Source organism: Cebus imitator, unplaced genomic scaffold (assembly GCF_001604975.1).
Source record: "Cebus imitator isolate Cc_AM_T3 unplaced genomic scaffold, Cebus_imitator-1.0 Scaffold77, whole genome shotgun sequence".
Lineage (NCBI taxonomy): Eukaryota > Metazoa > Chordata > Mammalia > Primates > Cebidae > Cebus > Cebus imitator.
The window spans coordinates 7,124,908-7,146,968 of NW_016107392.1; positions in this window are offsets into that span (position 1 = coordinate 7,124,908).

Below are 22,061 nucleotides of genomic sequence, written 5' to 3' on the forward strand. Positions count from 1 at the left end.
AAAAAAAAAAAAAAAAAGAAAAAGAAAAAAAGATCTTATATCTCATTTGCTTATGAAGCTTACTTTGGCTGGATATAAAATTATTGGTTAGAATTTCCTTTCTTTAAGAGTACAACCCAAATGCCCATCAATGATAGACTGGATAAAGAAAATGTACATGGAATGCTATGCAGCCATAAAAGGGAATGAGATCATGTCCTTTGCAGAGACATGGATGGAGCTGACAGCTGTTAACCTCAGCAAACTAGTGCAGGAACAGAAAACCAAATACCATATATTCTTACTTGTAAGTGTGAGCTGAATGATGAAAACACATGAACACATGGGAAGAGGGGGAACAACACACATTGGGGCCTGTTAAGGAGTGTGGGGAGGGAGAGCATCAGGAACAATAGCTAATGGATGCTATGGTTTCACCTGGGCTTAATACCTAGGCAACGGGATGATCTGTGCAGCAAACCACCATGGCACATGTTTACCTATGTAACAAACGTGCACATCTGGCACATGTTCCCCTGAATTTAAAATAAAAGTTGAAGATTCAAAGAAAAAGAATGCTGAATATAAGTCCCCAAACTCTTCTGGCTTGTAGTGTTTCTGCTAAAAGGTCCACTGTTACCCTGATGGGATTCCCTTTGTAGGTGACCTGCCCCTTATCTCTAGATGCCTTTAATATTTTTTTCTTTCACATTGACTTTGGAAAATCTGATGATATGTGTCTTGGAGATTGCTGTATTGTATATTATCTCATAGGGGTTCTCTGTACTTCCTGAATTTGCATATCAACCTCTCTAGTGAGGTTGGTGAAATTTCCATGAACAATATCTTCAAATATCTTTTCCAAGTTGTTTGTACTCTCTCCCTCTTTTTCAGGGATGCTATTGATTCATAGGTTTGATCTTTTTACATAATCTCATATTTCTTGGAGGTTTTATTAATTCTATTTAATTATTTCTTCTTTATTTTTGTCTGACTGAGTTGAAGAACATGTCTTGAGGTTCTGTGATTCTTTCCTCAGCTTGGTTGATTCTGCTGTTGATACTTCAGATTATGTTATAAAAATCTTGTAGTGAGCTCTTTTTAGCTCTAGCTTTCTTAAAATGGCTGTTACAGCATTCAGCTCTGGTATTGTTTTGTTATATTCCTTTAATTGGGTTTTGACTTTTTCCTGAATCTTGAAGATATTTATTGCTTTCCAAATTCTGAATTCTATGTCTGCCATTTCAGCCATTTCAGCTTGATTCAGTGCCACTGCTGAGGAACTAGTGCAGTCTGGTTTCCTGAGTTGTCAGAGTTCTTATGCTGGTTCTTTCTCACCAGTGTGGGCTGATGTCCCTTTAATCTTTGAAATTGCTGTTTTTCGAATGGAGTTTTTTGCTTTTATAATCTTTGATGCCCTTGAGGGTTTGACTGTGGTATAAACCGGGTTTAGTTGACGGGCTTCATTTCTAGAAGATTTCAGAGGTTCAAGACTTAACTTGGAACTCCTGGCTTATGAGTTCTATTTAACCCTGAGACCTGGTATCAGGCCCAGGGTTTTGTTCTCTGGTCTCTTGAGTTTAAGCACCTGCTGATCTGGAGGGACTGAGATGTTCCAGGTCCACTGGCAACAACACTCCAGTGGGGAATGCTGGCCAACGTGCTTTGTTGGTGTCCTGGCAGCAGGGCCTGTCTGTGTATATGTGCATGTCAGCAGTGGCAGTGCTGTAACAGAGTGTATGCACATCAGCGGGGCCTTGTGTGTTGGGTAGGGGGCATGCATGGCAGTGTGTGCACATGTGTACCAGTGGAAGCAGCGGGTTATTTTTCATAGTTTCTAGTTTCCTGCCTCAAATTTTCATCTTGACTTTTATTTCTTTAAACATAGTAAACACAGGGTTTTTCATGTTGTTTTGCTTTTTTTTTTGTTTTACTAGTTTGGGTCTGATAATTTGAATACATCACATATTATTTGGTTGTTTCTCTCACCTATTGTTTATACTGTTTCTTGCTTAGGATTTTTTTTTTTTCATTGTGTGTTTGGTTGTCTTTAAGTCTGTGTGGGACATTGTATTTTAAAGATATTTAAATAAATGTTTTGGCTTCTAGATGATGGTCTCTTCTCTCAAGAGGCTTCACTTGTTTCTCTGGGTGTTCGGGAGAGATAATGGATTTTGAGATCTCCCTAATTTTGGTTCAAAATTTGAGCTTCCTGGATATCCAGGTGACAGGAGCCTAAATTACAGGTCCCAGCTATGACTGATTTATTTTTAGTTCACCTATATTCTGAGGGCATGCTTTTCATGACTCTTGTTGAAAGTGGGGATTAATTTAGCAGAGTCCCATCCCTTAGCACTGTACAGGCCTCGACTTTGTCTCTTCAGTTGCATGCACACTCTAAAATACAGATGAACTTCGAAGTTTCTTTCCCATCATCAGCAAATGCCTTTGGTAAAAATGTAGTTTTGAGTGGCTGGGCTTACCTTTCTTGGTGTCATCTTCTAATTTTGGCCTCCAAAGACCTCAATACTTTGTGGGGTTTTTGGTACAGATCTTTTAGTTTTCTTTAGTGAGAGGATCTGGTCAAATGACGTAGTCTGACTTAGTCTGCTGTTCCTTTGTTCCTTGAGAACTTTCTGCCTACAGAGATCAGGAACTTTGGTCTGCTCCTAACCCCCTAAGGCTTTGCTTGAGAATAAAGTCCTTAGTGAGGCCAGTAAGTCTGCCACGTGCTTCTTAATTTGTCAATTGATTGTCTAACTAAATATGGTGAACTTCTTTTTTTTTCTTTTTACCTCCTCTGTGATGTATACTAACCTATTTTTCTCTGGGAATTTGTTTCTGAAATGAAAACAAATTTCTCAAATTAGTTAATGTCCATTTGCCATGCTGTTAGCACAGATTTTTATAATAAAGTCAATGGAGAGTCATTGAAAGATTGAGAAGGTAAGGAAGGAGATGGAGAGGTCAAGTAAGATATCGAAAGATACTAATACAGCCTGACAATGAAGAGTTCATTGGCTACCTGGGTAAGAGTAATTATTGGTGAGATGGTAAATATGAATGGAAGCTGAGGAAGAAGAGATAGCAAATGTAGCATGTTTTATAAAATGCTTGACTATAAAGGAAAGAAGAAAAGTAGGGTAGTCGTTAGAAGGGTCATGGGAGCCAAAGACAATTTAAAGATGGCAGAGATAAGCATATTTCTATGGCAAGAAGAAAAAGCTAGTATAAAATGAGATGTTAAGGATATGAAAGAGATAATTGATAGACAATTATTAGATGATAATGGGCTCAAGATTAGAGTTAAATTGATCCTCTGAGTAGAGTCTGAACACAGCTTCCACTGAGTTTGTTTGCTTCAGCATTAGGGGTCTTTGGGATTCAGTCCGAATGTTACCTTCTAGGGTAAGTGTACTAGTCTGTCTGGGCAGCTATACCAAAATACCATAAACTGCATGGCTGATAAACAATGTAAATTTGTTTCTTACAGTTCAGGTGGCTGGGAACGCTAAGATCAAGGTGCTGGCAGATTTGGCATGCAGTGAGGACCCGCTTCCTGATTCACAGACAGTTGTCTTCTTACTGTGTTCTCACATGGTGGAAGGCGTGAGGTTTTCTGGGGTCCCTTGTAGAAAGGCACGAAACCTACTTATGAGAATTCTATCATCATGACCTAATCACCTTCCAAATGCCTCATCCTCTAATAATATTGAATGTTAGAATTTAACCTATGAATTTTGGAGGGGACAGTCTATGGCAGTAAGTCTTCTTATATATCCCTAAGATAAGTTATACCCCTCCGTGTTGCCATTGCACTGTGTGCATTCTTCCAGTGAATCCTAGCATAGCGTTGCTAATGTTAACCTCACCAGAATCTGATGTCCTTCAGGTCAGTGCTTTTGCCTTTACATTCACATAATCAAAGACACTTTGTAGTTTATTGATTGAATGAATGAATGCTATCCCTCTTGTTTTTGAGACTACAGATCAAAAGGATGAATTGTAACATTTTTCAATTTGTCTGTGGTATAAAACTTCTTTATGTATCTTTGAACCCAACCAGTAAAAATACAGTGGCAGCCCTGGAGTAATTTACCAGCTGATTTGTACTTTCTTTTAGATTTTACTTGTGGTAATGCTTTATTTGGGGGTCTTGAAATAACTGCCTAGGGCAATAAATGTAACAACTTCTTATGGAAAACACATTTTTACCTGACACTGAAACCTGTTGCTTTAATTTGTATTGAGAATATAGTGACATTTCACTTTAATTTTATTTTCAAAACAGCAAAAGCAAATGTATGTTTTTAATGTATTATTTTTTGAATTAATATATTTCCAGGCCAGATGTGGTGGCTGATGCCTGTAATCTCAGCACTTTGGGAAGCCAAGGCAGGCAGATCACCTGAGATCAGGAGTTCGAGACCAGCCTGGCAAACATGGTGAAGCCCTGTTTCTACTAAAAATATAAAAATTAGCCGGGTACGGTGGTGGGTGCCTGTAATCCCAGCTACTTGGGAGGCTGAGGCAGGAGAATTGCTTGAACCCAGGAGGCAGAGGATGCAGTGAGCCAAGATCATGTCATTGCACTCCAGCCTGGGTGACAAGAGTGAGACTCTATCTCAAAAATAAGTTTATATATGTATATAATATCCATTGTTTAAAATTTATAAGACACAAAGGCTATGCAATGAAATTTTCCTTCCTCCTCATCTCTAACAACCCTACTTCCACCTGCCCCAGACAACAGGTATGTGTGTGTATATGTGCGTATTCTTCAAGAGAGATTTTAGGCACCTACAATCATACGGAAATGTTATTTTTTCCATTTGTTTGCACAAATGATTTGCTTTCCATACTATACTGCACCTTGCTTTTTTCACTTAGAGTATTTCAACAGCAATAAGACATTTTTAATATTTTAGCACTTTAAGTAATAAGGCTTACATTTGATAGTATCTTACAACCATTGCCGATAAGCAGAAGTATGGTGTAACCATCACTGTCTGCACGCATAAATTGGATGACTGCAACTCCTTAATGTTATAGTCAACAGACCATCGAAAGACCACTTTGGAAGAAATATGAGTCCTAGACTCTGTCTGAAAGTTTTCTGATTTTTTTCTTCTAATAAAAATTAAGAATGTTCTGATATGAAAACTAACATAACATATGTCAGTATATATATATTTTTAAGAGATAGTGTTGCCTGGGCTGGAGTGCAGTGGCTATTCACAGGTATGATCATAGCATTCTGCAACCTCGAACTCCTAGCCTTTAGGGATCCCTCCCACTTCAGCCTTTTGAGTAGCTGAGATTAAAGGAGTGTGCCACTGTGCCTGGGTGTATGTTAGCATTTTTGAAGAAGATCTTGTAGATTATAGTAGAGCACAGAGAATGACATTCCATAGCAAAATATGAATTTCTATAACACTGAGTCTCAAAGTGATTCAGAAAAGTTGAAGTCTAAATGACAAAGTTTTAGAAATTCTATAACAAATTTATTTCGTTAGTCTTTATGTACAATAGTAATAATAAAATTCCACAAATAAGTCTGAAAGAATGCTCTTTAAAATTGAAGTTATGACATGTCGCAGTTTGAATTTTGTAATACTATACCTTGTTTTTAATCAGATGCACAGTATTTTACTAAACATGCAATAATTTATTTAATTTGTCTCCTATTAATGATCTTTTAGTATGTTTGCAATCCCTTACTTTTACAAACAAGGCTGTAATGATTAACCTTGAACCTGGATCATGATGCTAATAGATTTGTAGGATGAATCTCTAAAAGTGAGATTTGTATGTGCATTTAAAATTTTGGTAGATCTTCCTAATTAGCTGCCAAAGATATAGTTGGTATTTTCTTTTATCATGGTTGGAGCTTGTCTTAGATTTATAGATTAACTTGATGATTGCCATTCTAACTGGTGTGAGATGGTATCTCATTGTGGTTTTGATTTGCCTTTCTCTAATGACCAGTGATGATGAGCTTTTTTTTCATGTGTGTTGGCTGCATAAATGCCTTCTTTTGAGAACTGTCCATTCACATCCTTCGCCCACTTTTTGATTTTTTTTTTCTAAATTTGTTTAAGTTCCTTGTAGATTCTGGATATTAGCCCTTTGATGGATAGATTACAAAAATTTTCTCCCATTCTGTAGGTTGCCTGTTCACCCTATGATGATAGGTTTTTATTTTTTTTATTTTTTTTAATTTTTTCTGTGCAGGAGCTCTTTAGTTTAATTAGATTCCATTTATCTATTTTGGCTTTTGTTGCCCATGCCTGTGTCCTGAATGGTATTTCCTAGGTTTTCTTCTAGGGTTTTTATGGTTTTAGGTCTTACATTTAAGTCTTTAATCCACCTTGAGTTAATTTTTGTATAAGGTGTAAGGAAGGGGTCCAGTGTCAGTTTTCTGAATATGGCTAGCCAGTTTTCCCAACATCATTTACTAAACAGAAATCCTTTCCCCGTTGCTTGTTTTTGTCAGGTTTGTCAAAGATCATATGATTGCAGATGTGTGGCGTTATTTATGAGGGCTCTGTTCTGTTCCATTGGTCTATATATCTGCTTTGATACCAGTACTATGCTGTTTTGTTTTCTGTAGCCATGTAGTATAGTTTGAAGTCAGGTAGTGTGATGCTTCTGTCTTTGTTCCTTTAGCTTAGGGTTTTCTTGGCTATATGGGCTCTTTTTTGGTTTCATATGAAATTTAAAGTAGTCTTTTCTAATTCTGTGAAGAAAGTCAATGGTAGCTTGATGGGGATAGCATTGCATCTATAAATTACTTTGAGCAGTATGGCCATTTTCACATATTGATTCTTCCTATCTGTGAGCATGGGACATTTTCCCATTTGTTTGTGTCCTCTCTTATATCCTTGTGCAGCAGTTTGTAGTTCTCCTTGAAGAGGTCCTTCACATCTCTTGTAAATTGTATTCCTAGGTATTTTATGCTCTTTGTAGTGATTGTGAATGGAAGTTCACTCATGATTTGGCTTTCTATTATTGATAGATAGAAATGCTTGTGATTTTTGCACATTGATTTTGTATCCTGAGACTTTGCTGAAGTTGCTTATCTTCTTAAGGAGATTTTGAGCTAAGACTATGGGATTTTCTAAATAAAACATCATGACATCTGCCAACAGAGACAATTTGACTTCTTCTCTTCCTATTTGAATACACTTTATTTCTTTCTCTTGCCTGATTGCCCTGGCCAGAACTTACAGTACTATGTTGAATAGGAGTGGTGAGAGAGGGGATATCCTTGCCTTGTGCTGGTTTTCAAAGGGAATGCTTTTAGCTTTTGCCCATTGAGTATGATATTGCCTGTGGGTTTGTCATAAATAACTCCAATTATTTTGAGATACATCCTTCAATACCAAGTTTATTGAGAGTTCTTAGCATGATGGGGTGTTGAATTTTATCAAAGGGCTTTTCTGCATCAATTGAGGTAATCATGTGGTTTTTGTCATTGGTTCTGTTTATATGATGGATTATGTTTATTGATTTGTGTATGTTGATCCCACCTTGCATCCCAGGGATGAAGTTGACTTGATCATGGTGGATAAACTTTTTGATGTGCTGCTGGATTTGGTTTGCCAATATTTTATTGAGGATTTTCACATTGATGTTCATTAGGGATATTGGCCTGCAATTTTTTTGTTGTTGTATCTCTGCCAGGTTTTGCTATTAAGATGATGCTGGTCTCATAGAATGAGTTAAGGAGGAGTCCTTCTTTTTATGTTGTTTGGAATAGTTTCAGAAGGAATGGTACCAGCTTCTCTTTGTAGCTCTGGTAGAATTCAACTGTGAATCCATCTGGTCTTGGACTTTTTTTTTTGGTTTGTAGGCGGTTAGTACTGCCTCTATTAAAGAACTGATTTTTGGTCTATTCAGGGATTCAACATCTTCCTGGTTTAGTCTTGGGAGGGTATATGTGTCCAGAAATTTATCTGTTTCTTCTAAATTTTCTAGTTTATTTGTGTAGAGGTGTTTATAGTATTTTCTGATGGTAGTTTATACTCCTGTGGAACCAGTGGTGATATCCCTTCATAATTTTGTCTATTTGATTCTTCTTTCTTTTCTTCTTTATATGTCTGGCTAGCAGTCTATCTATTTTGCGAATCTTTTCAAAAAACCAGCTGCTGGATTTATTGATATTTTGAACGGGTTTTCATGTCTCTATTTCTTTCAGTTCTGCTTTGATCTTGTTATTTCTTGTCTTCTGCTAGCTTCTGAATTTGTTTGATCTTGCTTCTCTAGTTCTTTTAATTGTGATGTTAGGTAGTCAATTTTAGATTTTTCCTGCTTTCTTCTGTGGGCGTTTAGTGCTACATGTTTCCCTCCAAACACTGCTTTAGTTGTGTTCCAGAGATTCTGGTATGTTGTATCTTTGTTCTCACTGGTTTCAAAGAACTTATTTAATTCTGCCTTAATTTTGTTATTTACCCAGTAGTTATTTGGGGGTAGGTTGTTCAGCTTTTATGAAGTTGTGTGGTTTTGAGTGAGTTTCTTAATCCTGAGTTCTAATTTGATTGCCTTGTGCTCTCAGAGACTGTTTGTTATAATTTCCATTCTATTGCATTTTCTGAAGAGTGTTTTACTTCCAATTGTGTGGTGAATTTTAGAATAAGTGTGATGTGGTGCTGAGAAAAATGTATGTTCTGCTTATTTGGTGGAGAGTTCTGTAGATGTCTATTAGGTCTGCTTGTTCCAGAGCTGAGTTCAAGGCCTGAATATCCTTGTTAATTTTCTGTCTCATTGATCTGTCTAATATTGACAGCGGAGTGTTAAAGTCTCCCACTATTGTTGTGTGGGAGTCTAAGTCTCTTTGTAGGCCTCTAAAAACTTGCTTTATGAATCTGGGTGCTCCTGTATTGGGTATATATATTTAGGATAGTTATCTCTTCTTGTTGCACTGATCCCTTTACCATTATGTAATGCCCCTTTGTCTTTTTTGATCTTTGTTTGTTTAAAGTCTGTTTTATCAGAGACTAGGATTGCACCCCCTGCTTTGTTTTGCTTTCCATTTGCTTGGTAAATAGTTTTTTAATCCTTTTATTTTGAGCCTATGTGTGTCTTTGCACTAAGATGGGTCTCCTGAATACAGCACACCAATGGGTCTTGACTCTACCAATTTTCCAGCCTTTGTCTTTTAATCGGGGCACTTAGTCCTTTTACGTTTAAGGTTAATATTGTTATGTGTGAATTTGATCTCGTTATTATGATGCTAGCTAGCATTTTGCCCATTAGTTGATGCAGTTTCTTCTTAGTGTCGATGGTCTTTATATTTTAGTATATTTTTGCAGTGGCTGGTACCAGTTTTTCCTTTCCATATTTAGTGCTTCCTTCAGGAGCTCTTGTAAGGCTGGCCTGGTGGTGACAAAATCTCTCAGCATTTGCTTGTCTGTATAGGATTTTATCTCTCCTTCGCTTATGAAACTGTTTGGCTGGATATAAAATTCTGGGTTGAAAATTGTTTTCTTTAAGAATGTTGAATATTGGCCCCCACTCTCTTCTGGCTTATAGGGTTTCTGCAGAGATCTGCTGTTAGTCTGATGGGCTTCCCTTTGTGGGTAACCTGACCTTTCTCTCTGGCTGCCCTTAACAATTTTTCCTTCATTTCAACCTTGGTGAATCTGATGATTATGTGTCTTGGGGTTGCTCTTCTCGAGTAGTATCTTTGTAGTATTCTCTGTATTTCCTGAATTTGAATGTTGGCCTGTCTTAATAGGTTGGGGAGGTTCTCCTGGATAATACCCTGAAGAGTGTTTTCCAACTTGGCTCCATTCTCCCTGTCACTTGCAGGTATACCAATCAAACATAGGTTTGGTATTTTTACATAGTCTCATTTTTTTTTAGGCTTTGTTCATTCCCCTTCATTCTTTTTTTTTCGCATCTCATCTTCACACTTTATAAGTTGATCTTTGATCTCTGATGTCCTTTCTTCTGCCTGATTGATTCAGCTGTTGATACCTGTGTATGCTTCACAAAGTTCTCATGCTGTGCTTTTCAGCTCCATCAGGTCATTTATGTTCTTCACTAAACTGCTTGTTCTAGTAACAATTCCTCTAACCTTTTTCAAGGTTCTTAGCTTCCTTGCATTGGGTTAGAACATGTTCCTTTAACTTGGAGGAGTTTGTTATTACCCGCCTTCTGAAGCCTACTACTGTCAATTTGTCAAACTCATTCTCCGTCCAGTTTTGTTCCCTTGCTGGCAAGGGGTTGTGATCCTTTGGAAGAGAGGAGGCATTCTGGTTTTTGGAATTTTCAGCCTTTTTGTGTTGGTTCTTCCTCATCTTCATTGATTTACCTCCCTTTGGTCTTTGATGTTCGTGACCTTTGAATGGGGTTTTTGTGTGGACGTCCTTTTGGTTGATGTTGATGCTATTGCTTTCTGTTTGCTAGTTTTCCTTCTAACAGTCAGGCCCCTCTGCTGCAGATCTGCTGGAGTTTGCTGGAGGTCCACTCCAGACACTGTTTGCCTGAGTATCAGCAGAGGCTGCAGAACAGCAAAGATTGCTACCTGATCCTTCCTCTAGAAGCTTCACCTCACAGGGGCACCTGCCAGATGCCAACTGGAGCTCTCCCGAATGAGGTGTCTGTCAACTCCTGCTGGGAGGTATCTCCCAGTGAGGAGGCATGGAAGTCAGGGACCAACTTGAAGAGGCAGTCTGTCACTTAGCAGAGCTTGAGTACTGTGCTGGCAGACCTGCTGCTCTCTTCAGAGCCAGCAGGTAAGAATGTTTAAGTCTGCTGAAGCTGCATCCACAGCTGCCCCTTCCGCTAGGTGCTCTGTCTCAGGGAGATGGGAGTTTTGTCTATAAGCCCCTGACTGGGGCTGCTGCCTTTCTTTCGGAGATGCCCTGCCCAGAGAGGAGGAATCTAGAGAGGTAGTCTAGCTACAGCAGCAAGGTTTGCCCAGCTGCAGTGGGCTCTGCCCAGTTTGAACTCCCATTGGCTTTGTTTACGCTGTGAGGGGAAAACTAGAAAAAAAAAACATAGGCGAAAAGCTCTATGGGCAGTAATTTTTTTTAATGAACCCAATAGTACAGACAACAAAAGAAACAAAAATGCAAGTGGGATTACATCAAACTAAAAACATCTCCACATCAAATAAAACAGCAGAATGAAGAGACAACTTATGAAATGGGAGAAATATTTTCAAACCATACATCTGATAAGGGTCTAATATTCAAAATATGTAAAAAACTCAAACAACTCCATAGCACAAAAACAAATAACTCAATTTAAAAATAGCCAAGAGAAAGGGCTGGCAAGATGGCCCAATAGGAACAGCCCTGGTCTGCAGCTTCCAGCAAGAACAATGCAGAAGGTGGGTGATTTCTGCATTTCCAACTAAGGTACCTGGCTCATCTCACTGGGACTGGTTAGACAGTGGGTGCAGCCCACAGAGGGCAAGCTGAAGCAGGGTGGTTGTTGCTTCACCCAGGAAGAACAAGGGGTCTGGGAACTCCCTTTCCTAGCCAAGGGAAACTGTGAGGGACTGTATCATGAAAGAGGGTGCATTCTAGCCCAGATATTACATTTTTCCCAGGATCTCACAACCTGCAGACCAGGAGATTCCTTCAGGTGCCTATACCACCAGGGACCTGGGGTTAAACACAGAACTGGGCAGCTGTTTGGGCAGACACCAAGCTAGCTGCAGGAGGTTTTTTTTGTTGTTTTTTTTTCATACTCCAGTGGTACCTGGAATGCCAGTGAGACAGAACTGTTCAATCCCCTAGAAAAGGGGAAGAAGCCAGGGAGCCCAGTGGTCTAGCTCAGTGGATCCCACACTCACAGAGCCTAGCAAGCTAAGATCCACTGGCTTGAAATTCTCGCTGCCAGCGCAGCAGTCTTTAGTCAACCTGGGAAGCTGGAACTGGTTTGTTTTCCATTTGTGTTGTATATCTTTTTCCATCCTTTTACTTTGAGTCTGAATTTGTAGACAGCAATGGTTGTGTCTTGTATTGTTTTAATCCTGTTTGCCACTCTAACTTTTAAGTAGGGCGTCTGGGCCATTTACATTTAAGGTTAATATTGATATGTGAGATTTTGTTATTGTTGTAGTATTGTTAGCTATTTTTGGAGTTTTAATTGTATATTTGATTTATAGGATCTGTGAGCATTGTACTTATGTGTCTTTTTTTCTGATGCAGATATCATCCTTTTGTTTCCATGTGTGGAACTCCTCTGAGCAACTTTTGCAGAACTGGTCTAATTGTGACAAATTCTCTTAGCATTTGCTTATCTAAGAAAGGCTTTATTTCTCCTTTATTTGTTAAGCTTAGTTTGGCAAGATATAAAATTCTTGGCTGGTGTTCTGTAGCTTAAGGATGCTAAAAAATAGGCCCCCAATCTCTTTTAGGGTTTCTGCTAAGGAGTTAATTGTTAGACTGATTGTTTTTCTTTTATAGGTGGTTAGACCCTTTTTTCTAGCTCCCCTTAAGAATTTTTCTCTAGTGTTGACTTTGGATAGTCTGATGACTATATATCTTGGTGATGTTCATCTTGTATAGTATCTCACAGATATTCTCTGAATTCTTTTCTTTTTCTTTTTTTTTTTTTTTTTTGAGTTGGAGTCTCACTCACTCTGTCACAGGCTGGAGTGCAGTGGCATGATCTTGACTCACTGCAACCTCTGCCTCCTGTTTTCAAGCAATACTTGTGCCTCAGCCTCCTGAGTAGCTGAGGTTACAGGCATGCACCATAACACCCAGGTAATTTTTATATTTTTAGTAAAGATAAAGTTTCACCACATTGGCCAGGGTGGCCTTGAACTCCTGACAGGAAATGATTCATCCATCTCGGCCTCCCAAGGTGTTGTGATTACAGATGTGAGCCACTGTGCCCAGCCTGGCTCTGTTAGTTTTAAATACTGGTTTTCAAGCTCTGAAATTCTTTATTCTACATTGTCTAGTCTATTGTTAAAGTTTTCTATTTGTTTTGAAATTCCTTAAATAATATTTCACTTCTAGAAGTTCTGTATGATTTTTAAAAATAAGACATTTATCTCTTTCTTCTTTTCCTGGATTGCTTTTGTAGTTTCTTTGTGTTGGTTTTCAACCTTGTCTTGGATTTCCTTGAGCTTCCTCATAATCCATACTTTGAATGCTTTATATGTCAGTTCTGAGTTTCCATTTGGTTAGCATCCATTTCTAGAGAGCTAGTGTGATCCTTTGGTGGTGTCACAACATTCAAAGTTTTTGATGCCAGAATTCTTATGCTAATTCTTTCTCATCTGGAGGCCTGTCACTTCTTATTGTTGACACTATTTTCATTCAGTTGGGATTTTAAAAATGTCCCTATTTTTTTTCTCACCACCTTGGGGTTGTGATGGTAGAGTATGTTGAGTAGGGTCCTTTGGCTTTGCGTCTGTTGCTCTGTGCACTTGTGTCTGCAGGTTTTATATTGGTCTGTGCAGTTTGACCTATGGCCAGTGGGTCATACTTATGAGTAAAAGCCAGCTATAGCACAAGGTATATAGACGGGTATGTACTGGGTCTTCATTTACTGTGAGATGCTATTTGTTGTTTCAAGTGGTAGGCCAGACAGTGGAGTTCCCTGGGCCCTAAACTTCCTGTTCATCAGGGGAGTAGACAGAGCTGGACCCCCTGGGGTGTTTATGAATACCCCAGTGATGAGCCCAGGCACTAGCCCTAATGAGGGTGACTAGGGAGGCTGCTGGTAAAATGTGCTGAAAGTTTCCATAGAGGGTGAGGAGGATGCACCAGCTCCATGTCTTAAATAGGCAGAAACATGATCTGTTTGCCTATCACACCCCTGTTCTTGGCCTTGTGAATCTCAGTTCAGACACACACTGTTGTCTATCTTCAGAGCCATAAAAGGGCCTCTCTTTTGTCTCTCCAAGGGAGTGGTTCTGGGATTGAACCTCTTCATTCAGACCAACACAGACAACTTTATGGCTCACCTATTTGCTAAGGTGGTAATACTGCTACTTCATGTAGAGGGGAAGGGGACTCTGCCTTCTGGCCTATGAGAGTGAGTGTCAGCTGCGGTGGTATTGGCTGGTTGGATCAGCTCAACCTCAAGCCCTTGGGGGAGTGGTCAAGTGCCAGCAGTCTTGGACTGGACTAGGTAGTTCCCCAGTCCCAGGCCCCTAGCTGGGCCACTGGCTGATATGCATGCGTCCTGAAGGGGTTGGACTGGGGTCAGGCCAGGCCTGAGTTAAGGTGCTGTCTGCGATGAGGAAGAGTCGGCTGGTCCCTGGGTCACCCACAGAATTCTCAGGCAAGGACAGACAGAATGCTCAGGTGGTGGGAGCCTGAGGCAGATCATGAGACTGTGGGGATTGGGCTCTCAGAAGGACCCTGGGCCGCAGCTGAAATGTTCACATGGGGGTAGGGTGGCTGTGCTGTAAACCTTTCACCAGGGAGGGTAGGTCCCTTCAGCTGGGGCAATAGACACTCACAGCTGTGGGACATGTGGCACATTTGCACTTCTGTCCTGCAGAAACAACATTGGATTGCACTGGTAGGGGCATGCACAGGTGCCAGCCCTCCCTGGAAAGGGGCAGTGTGGGTGGTGGCTGTAAAGCGTTTGTCAGTGACCTCTAAAAGTAGGGCTTTCAGAGTAACACTGAGCCATAGCTACAGTATTCATGCAAGGACCAGGTGGATGCACTGGTTGTCTGAAGCCAGCAAGCCCCATTTGGCAGGGAGTAGCAGAGGTGTGGAGTTGTTGGGTGCAGAGTCTGCCCACTGCTCCTCCATACCTCAGCTGCAGCATCTGTGCTGGAGATGCATGACAGCGCCCAGCTTCCCTATTCCCTCCCTGGTCCAGGAATGGCAGGGGGAGAGGCAGCGGCATTGGTGATTGCAAGGGGCCTGCCAGTGACCTCTGGGAGTTGGGCTCTCAAAGGAACCCTGAGCCATGGCTGCAGTGTTTAGCTGTGGGTGAGGGAGGTGCACTGGGGGCTTGAAGCAGACAAAGCTTATTTGGCAGGGCACAGAGGAGGCAGAAAGTCATGTGGCATGTAGTCTGGCCATAGTGTCCATCCTGGGGACATGTGAAAGTGCTTGGCTTTCCGGGTTGGCAGGGCAGTGGCAGCTGGTGCTGGGATGCTCAAAATCAAAAGCCTATGGGAATCCATATGGCTTTTGGTTGGTGCCTGTGCACAGATTCCTGGTAGCTCTCTGTGGTGTGTGTGTGTGTGTGGGTGTGTGTGTGAGTTGCGCATGTGTGTGCATGTGTGGCTAGGATTATAAAGGTTCATGATGGAGGTGTGAATCCCCAGGGGTGTCTCATTCACTCACCCTTCTTCATATTAGCAAGCCTCTCCTGGCTCCTCACCATTCCCAGATTGGTGGCTGCTTGGCTTTGCTCTTCTCCTGGCTCCTCACCATTCCCAGATTGGTGGCTGCTTGGCTTTGCTCTTTTAGCTTTCCGTGGGTCCCATCAGTTCTCTAGTGAATTTCAGAGTGTTCTCTTTGACTATCTTCTTGAAGTGTTACTATTTACTCCCTATTTTGGTTTCACTCGGTGAGAGAGGTGCCTACTAGCTGCTTCTAGTCAGCCATCTTGTACCGGAACCTCGCTCTGTGCCTTTTAATTGGAGAATAGAATTCACTTATAGTCAAGGTAACAATTGATAGCTAAGAACTTATTGTGGCCATTGTATTAATCATTTTTCTGGTTGTTTTGCAGATTTTGGTTACTTTCTTTTCCTCTTGCTGTTCTCCTTTGTGATTAGGTGATTTTCTTTAGTGGTATTCTTTGATTTCTTTTCATCTTTTGTGGATCTACCGTTAAGTTTTTGCTTTGCGGTTACCATGAAGCTTACACAAAGCACCCTATAGTTAGACAATTTTAAGCTGAGAACAACTTAACTTTGATCATGTAAAAAACTTGACACTTTTATTTTACCCTGTACTCACACATTAAAATTTTTTGATGTCACAATTCACATCGTTTTATATTGTGTATCCCTTAGCATGTTATTGTCACTATTATTATTTTTCATACTTTTGTCTTTTAACCTTTATACTAATTACACATATAGGCAACCATTCTAAAGTGTTTACTATGTATCTTGTTGTCTATGTTCTAGCATTCTAGCAAATTGTGTCTTATTTCATGTACATGTATTCTAGTCTACGTAAAGTGTTTTGTATACTATGCCTCATTCAGTTTTTTTTTAAGTTTCCTCTCAATACCTTATTTTCAAAATCCATGTTTGTTTCTGGGTGTATACAGTCCTATGTAGTTGCATAGGACTCCATGGTACGCATCTACCTTTTGGCCATCCATTCTCCCAGGTTTCCTCCCAGTACCTGCTACCATCAAGTAAAGCTTAATGAATATCTTTCTGTATGTCCTCTTATAGACCTATATGAGAATTTATTTGGTATATATGACCAGGAAAAAAATTGCTGTACCATAGATCATGCATATACTAATCTGTCTAAGTGCTGGAAGATTGCTTTGTGGAGTGGTTGCTCCTTTCTACTTCTACCAGTGCTGCATGAGAATGCAAATGTAGTCAGACTTCTGCCAATATTTGGCATGGCCTCACATTCTTGTTTTTCTTTTAATTTAATACATTTCACTGTTGCTTTCATATGCATTTTCCTGATTACTAATAAATTCATATGTCTTTTTAATGCTTGTCATTTTTTTCTTCTTTAAATTGCCTGTTCATTTTTTTTTATTAAGAGTTGTTATTTTTTCCAATTGATTTGCAATAGGTTGTTTAATATTCTAGGTATTAATTTCTCATTGGAGTTAAAAATTGCCATTAACTCCTCTCATTCTATCCTTTGTTAACTTTGTTCATGCCATCAATGGTTGAATAGAATTCTTATCTCATGGACTGTGTTGCCATAGCTATATGTATATATATAGTTAGTAGAGGAAAAGTAACTTTGTGATTTTTTAGGAATACCTTTCTAGATGTCCTTTTACAGTCCTATGCGAGAATTTCACATATTCTCACCTGACTCTTACACAGAGTCATTTCACAGCTAACTCTTACAACTGTCTAGCATTTTCTTATGGCTTATAGAGTAACTGGGGAAGTTTTTCTGTGGCCATTGGTAGTGTTTTCAGTCACAAACTAGATGAACTGGCTTATTTGCTTTTCGGATATTTCATTCCCTTTTCTCAAACAGATTGATTAACTGGAAGAAGACACAGTGGATTCAGAAGACATATAAGCTAGGCTAGGAATAGGCATCAGTTACCCAGAGGAAAATTATAGACCAGGGAACAGAAAAGCAGGCTTTCCCTCCTGCCCTGTGCTTCAATTCCATCTGTATGCAGAACCTCATGGAAAAGTATAGGTGCCTCTAGTGGCTCATGGCCCTACTTTTGGACCTACTGGCATTAGGTGAGGCTCAGGGCTTTTGTATTTCTGATTTTCCTGGATACCTTCTGCCAGATTAAATCCTACCCTGGCTCATTACTCACTGTGGAAACTAACAGGCCTGAAAGTAGTGTCAGATTATGTCTATCTGGGCTAGTCCAATTAAGTTCTCTGAACAGCCCCAGATATTGAAGCAGAGCCTACCTACTTTTGGGCACTTAGTAGTCAGACAGACCCTCTGGCACCCTGTTCTTCCACACAACTAAATCTTTCTTCTGAGATATTGCAGTGGGGGAATGCATAGGAATTGGTTTCTGTTCCCTAAATAGTTCAAAGGGACCAAGTTATGCTTCATATCTCAGGGAAGGCTTAAAGCAGAGGTGAATCTTAAACACTTTTCAAAGACAATCTGCCATCCACCGAGTTCCATTTTCTCAGCTCTATTCCTCAGACTTGATCCCGTTTTGGATGCCATAGGTGGGCTGTATGGACCAGGTTTGAAGAAAATGCCTGGAGGATGGTCCTAGAAAAGGCTACCTTTTATTATTCTTACTATTTCTCAAGGCTTCTGAACAGTGCCTAGAACACAATAGGTGCTCAATAAACATTTGTTGACTGAATCATTAGGTTGATGAGGATTCACTCTCTCATTCTGTTACGGTTAAAATATTTTATTTATGAGGGATTTCTAGCTTAGTGGTGGCTCTAGAATTTTGCATAGAAGGGCTGAGGAGCAACAATGTGGCTGGGAGATTGTGAGAGGAGGCTAAGGAACTTGCCTTAATGCCACATTTGCATGGGTATCAAGAATAATAGCGAATATACATATATTCTGATGTATTTTCATCCCCTGAAAGCTTTTCCCACTCATAGGTTCTTTGACCTTTTCTTCTTCTTGGGAAAGAGCAGATCCCATTTAGAGCAAAACATTGACTCTGAAAACAGTCTCTCTTCAGCCTTGAAATAATTGTCTTGAAAGCTAGGCTTTGGAGGGAGAGAACAGGGATTTCTAAATTCCCCAAATTTCTTTAACTATCAGGAGAAAACCTGGATGTTTAAATGATTCAAATTTACTTTAAATTATTTATTTTTAAATTTATTTAGAGCTTCAGTAGAGAGATGCTTTGAAAGGATACAGATGGTAGAAGAATTTGCCCTCTTGTTCTGAGAGGGGAGCAGGGAAAAGAGAGGTGAAGAGGTGCCACAAGGCTGGACAGTGTCTCACTTCCTACACTAGGATCCAGAATTAGAAGAAAGGGCTTGGTAGTGTGTGGGGAAGTCTCGGGGAAGTAAAAAATTGCTTCTTGCTTTTCTCAGGGTAGTGAAGGATACCATCAAGATACCACCTTTATCACGTATTTGTTTTTTATTGCTTCTGTAAAAAGTGACTGCAAACTTAGTGGTTTAAACAATACAGATTTATTATCTTACAGTTCTAGCAGTGAGAGGTCAGAAACAGGTCTCACTGGATTAAAAATCAAGGGGTCAGTAGGACTGTGTTTCCTTCTGGAAGCTCTCAGGGAGAGTCCATTTCCTTGCGTTTTCCGCTTGTAGAGGCCACCTGCATTCCTTGGTTTGTGGTTCTTTCTTTCACCTTCATAGGCAGCACAGGTCTGGTTGATTTCTTCTCACATCACATCCCTCTGACTCTGACGCTTCTGCCTACTGTCTCCACTTTTAAAGACACCTGTGGTTACTTTGGACGTGTTTAGATAATCCAGGATTAGCTTCTCATCTCAAGGTCAGCTGATTGGCAACCTTGATTTCTTCTGCAGCCTTAATTCCCTCTTGCCAAGTAACATATTCACAGGATCTGGGGATTAGAATGTGGACATCTTTTAGGGACTGGGTCCTTATTCTGTCCATTACAGATAGGCAGCCTGGGACAATCTGTATGTCCCCCTAGTTTGTTACGATGCTAGAATGACATGGTGCTTGATATGGTTTGGCTCGGTGTCCCCACCCAGACCTCACCTTGAATTGTAATAATCCCCAGGTGTCAAGGGCAGGACCAGGTGGAGATAATTGAATCATGGGTTGGTTATCCTCATGCAGTTCTTGTGACAGTGAGTGAGTTCTTACAAGATCTGATGGTTTTATAAGGGGCTTCCTCCTTCCCTTGGCTCTCACTCTCCTTCCTGCTGCCTTATGAAGAGGTGCCTTTTGCCATGATTGTAAGTTTCCTAAGGCCTCCACAGCCATGCAGAACCGTGAGTCAATTAAACCTCTTTTCTTTATAAATTACCTACTCTTAGGCAGTTCTTTGTAATGGACTAATACAGTGTTGCATGGGCAGTAGTTTCATGATGGTTGGGAGAGTTGTCCAGGTGGGTGGGCAGAGGGCAGTTTCTCAGAGTCCTGCAAAATATTAAGAAGTCATGAGTTCCCAGACCTTTTAGGAAAAAAACCAAGATGCAGAAAAAGTGGGCTTCAGAGAGGTTTGGGCTCAGGAGGAAGAGTCTCTAATAGTGAGGACTTCAGAAGAAACAGAACAACTAGCTACACCTCAGCAAGTACCAGGACCCTATGACCAGGAAAGTGCATGACTTACTGCAAGGGCCCCCTCACTCCATGAGCACATACAAGCTTCTCCAGCACCCAGGCACCCTCTTGGAATGGAAAATGTGAAGGGGTTAGAAATCTGGAATCATTGACTGTTACCCAAAAGAGACTGAATTAGGCTACAATTAGGCTTCCATTAAAAAATGTAAATAATTGTTCTACCATTCAAAGGAATAGGAGTCTAGAAAAAGATAGAATTAATTCTGCATGGCATGTATATTTTGCTCCCTGTTCCCCAATATATACGGCCAGCTCTCTCTCTCTCTCTCTCTCTGTGTGTGTGTGTGTGTGTGTGTGTGTGTGTGTGTTACTTAAATTGTACTTTTATTTGGTGTGGGCCTGGAGTTGCATTTGACCAGCAAAGAAGCTGTTTGTACTTGTGTGTGTGTGTGACTTAAACTGTACTTTTATTTGGTGTGGGCCTGGAGTTGCATTTGACCAGCAAAGAAGCTGTTTGTACTTAGCAAGTTCATTTGAGGGAGAGACAGGCTTTGAGAGATCTCTTCTGAACCTCTTAACGTCCCTAGTAGCAGTGGGATGTGATCAATTCAGCAGCAAAAACCATCATTTAGCTCTCAGCTGTTTCATAATGATTGGCATATGTAAATTAGATTTTTTAGGACAAAGATACAAATCATATCAGTTAGACCAAAAGCATGATTTTTGCTACAGGTCAATATTTCAGAAATTTGTTCTTAAAAGTCAGTTTATTTTTAATATAGCTTGGAGTTACAATAATTGGAAGTTCACACTTGAAAATCTATTTCATACCTCTAGCAATTGGTTTATTGCAAAATATACATTGTTTTTTAAAGCTCTGAGTCTAGTATTCCAATCCAGTAAGATGTTCATTTGAAAATGAAAGTATTTCTGAGGATAACTTTGTATCCTTTGGTGAGATTTATGTTGCAATTTAAGCAGCTGCGTGAAATTCAATAGAATATGAAGTTATTAAAAAGCGCACAGAGTGAAACTAGTATTAGAGAAAAACATCTTAAAAATGAAATATTATTGTTTTTTACTAAGGCATAAGAAGATTGGCTTATAAGACATTGAAAACTTAGTAAATTCCAGCCATTATGTGATGTTTTAATCACAGAGTATTGAAGGCTATTTCATCGACCATCTTCATTTTCAAATTTTAAAAATGGCCATGTATTAATGTTGAAAAAATTGCAAATTCGTTAAAAAGTATTTGTTGTTGTTTTTTTTTCTTTTCCTCTTTCTATGAATGTGCACCTCTAGCCATATTTAACGTTCTAGATTACAATCTATAGCATGAAGCTTATTCCAGGAACCATGGAGTAACTCTATGGTGGATCATCTACCAGAGGGGAAGCTTTGGTTCTGTCTGACCAGGTCAGGAAAACAGAAGCAGCTCAGCCAATCGTGTGGGGGGAGGAGAGGGGTTTGGAGGTCACCCAGAAGAGATACTGAGGGATGAATCGGAGTTTGTTGTGTGGAAACAGTAGGATCCTGGGAAGGCACACCTAGCAGATGGACGGTGGGAAAGGTTACTTTTGGAAACATTTCTGTGCTGGGAGATAGGCACAGTGAACATCTCCTAGGCATGTAAACTATGTAACAGTTTATAAACTATGATCCTTTGTAAAGTATTCTGCTTATGAGAAAAGTAACTTAAAATGCAGCTCAGTGCTTTCAACAAAATAAAATCCTTAAGAAGAAGCCTTGACTTCTAGGCTGTCTGGGACTCAGCTGAGTGTAGCGAGTTAGGTCATGACTTATAAAATCACTTTTCCATGTTTTTTAACACCATTTTCCTAGGGGTAGATAGGGGATTTGGTTAGTATACAGTATATGACAGAGAACCTTCACAGATTTGCTTTAGGGGAAGCTGGGATCTCAACACACGGAGGAAAGGGAGATGATGAAACTGAGGAAAATGAGGGATTCAGTCTAGGGCTTAAAAAACAAAGAGCCAGAAGCTTAATAAATATCACAGTCACCAGTGACTGACTTAAGATGCACCCCATTCTTATCTGAGGGATATTGATGCATAAATGGGGCATGGCAGTAGTGATTTTCTGCTTTTCATAACCTCTCCATTATATTATTGCAACGACTTGTTAATTGGTTTTCAATGTCCAGAATCTTTTCCCACCAGGCTGTTCTATAACCATTCCTCTCAAACTTCAATGTGCTCCATATTACCTGGGGATCTTATCAA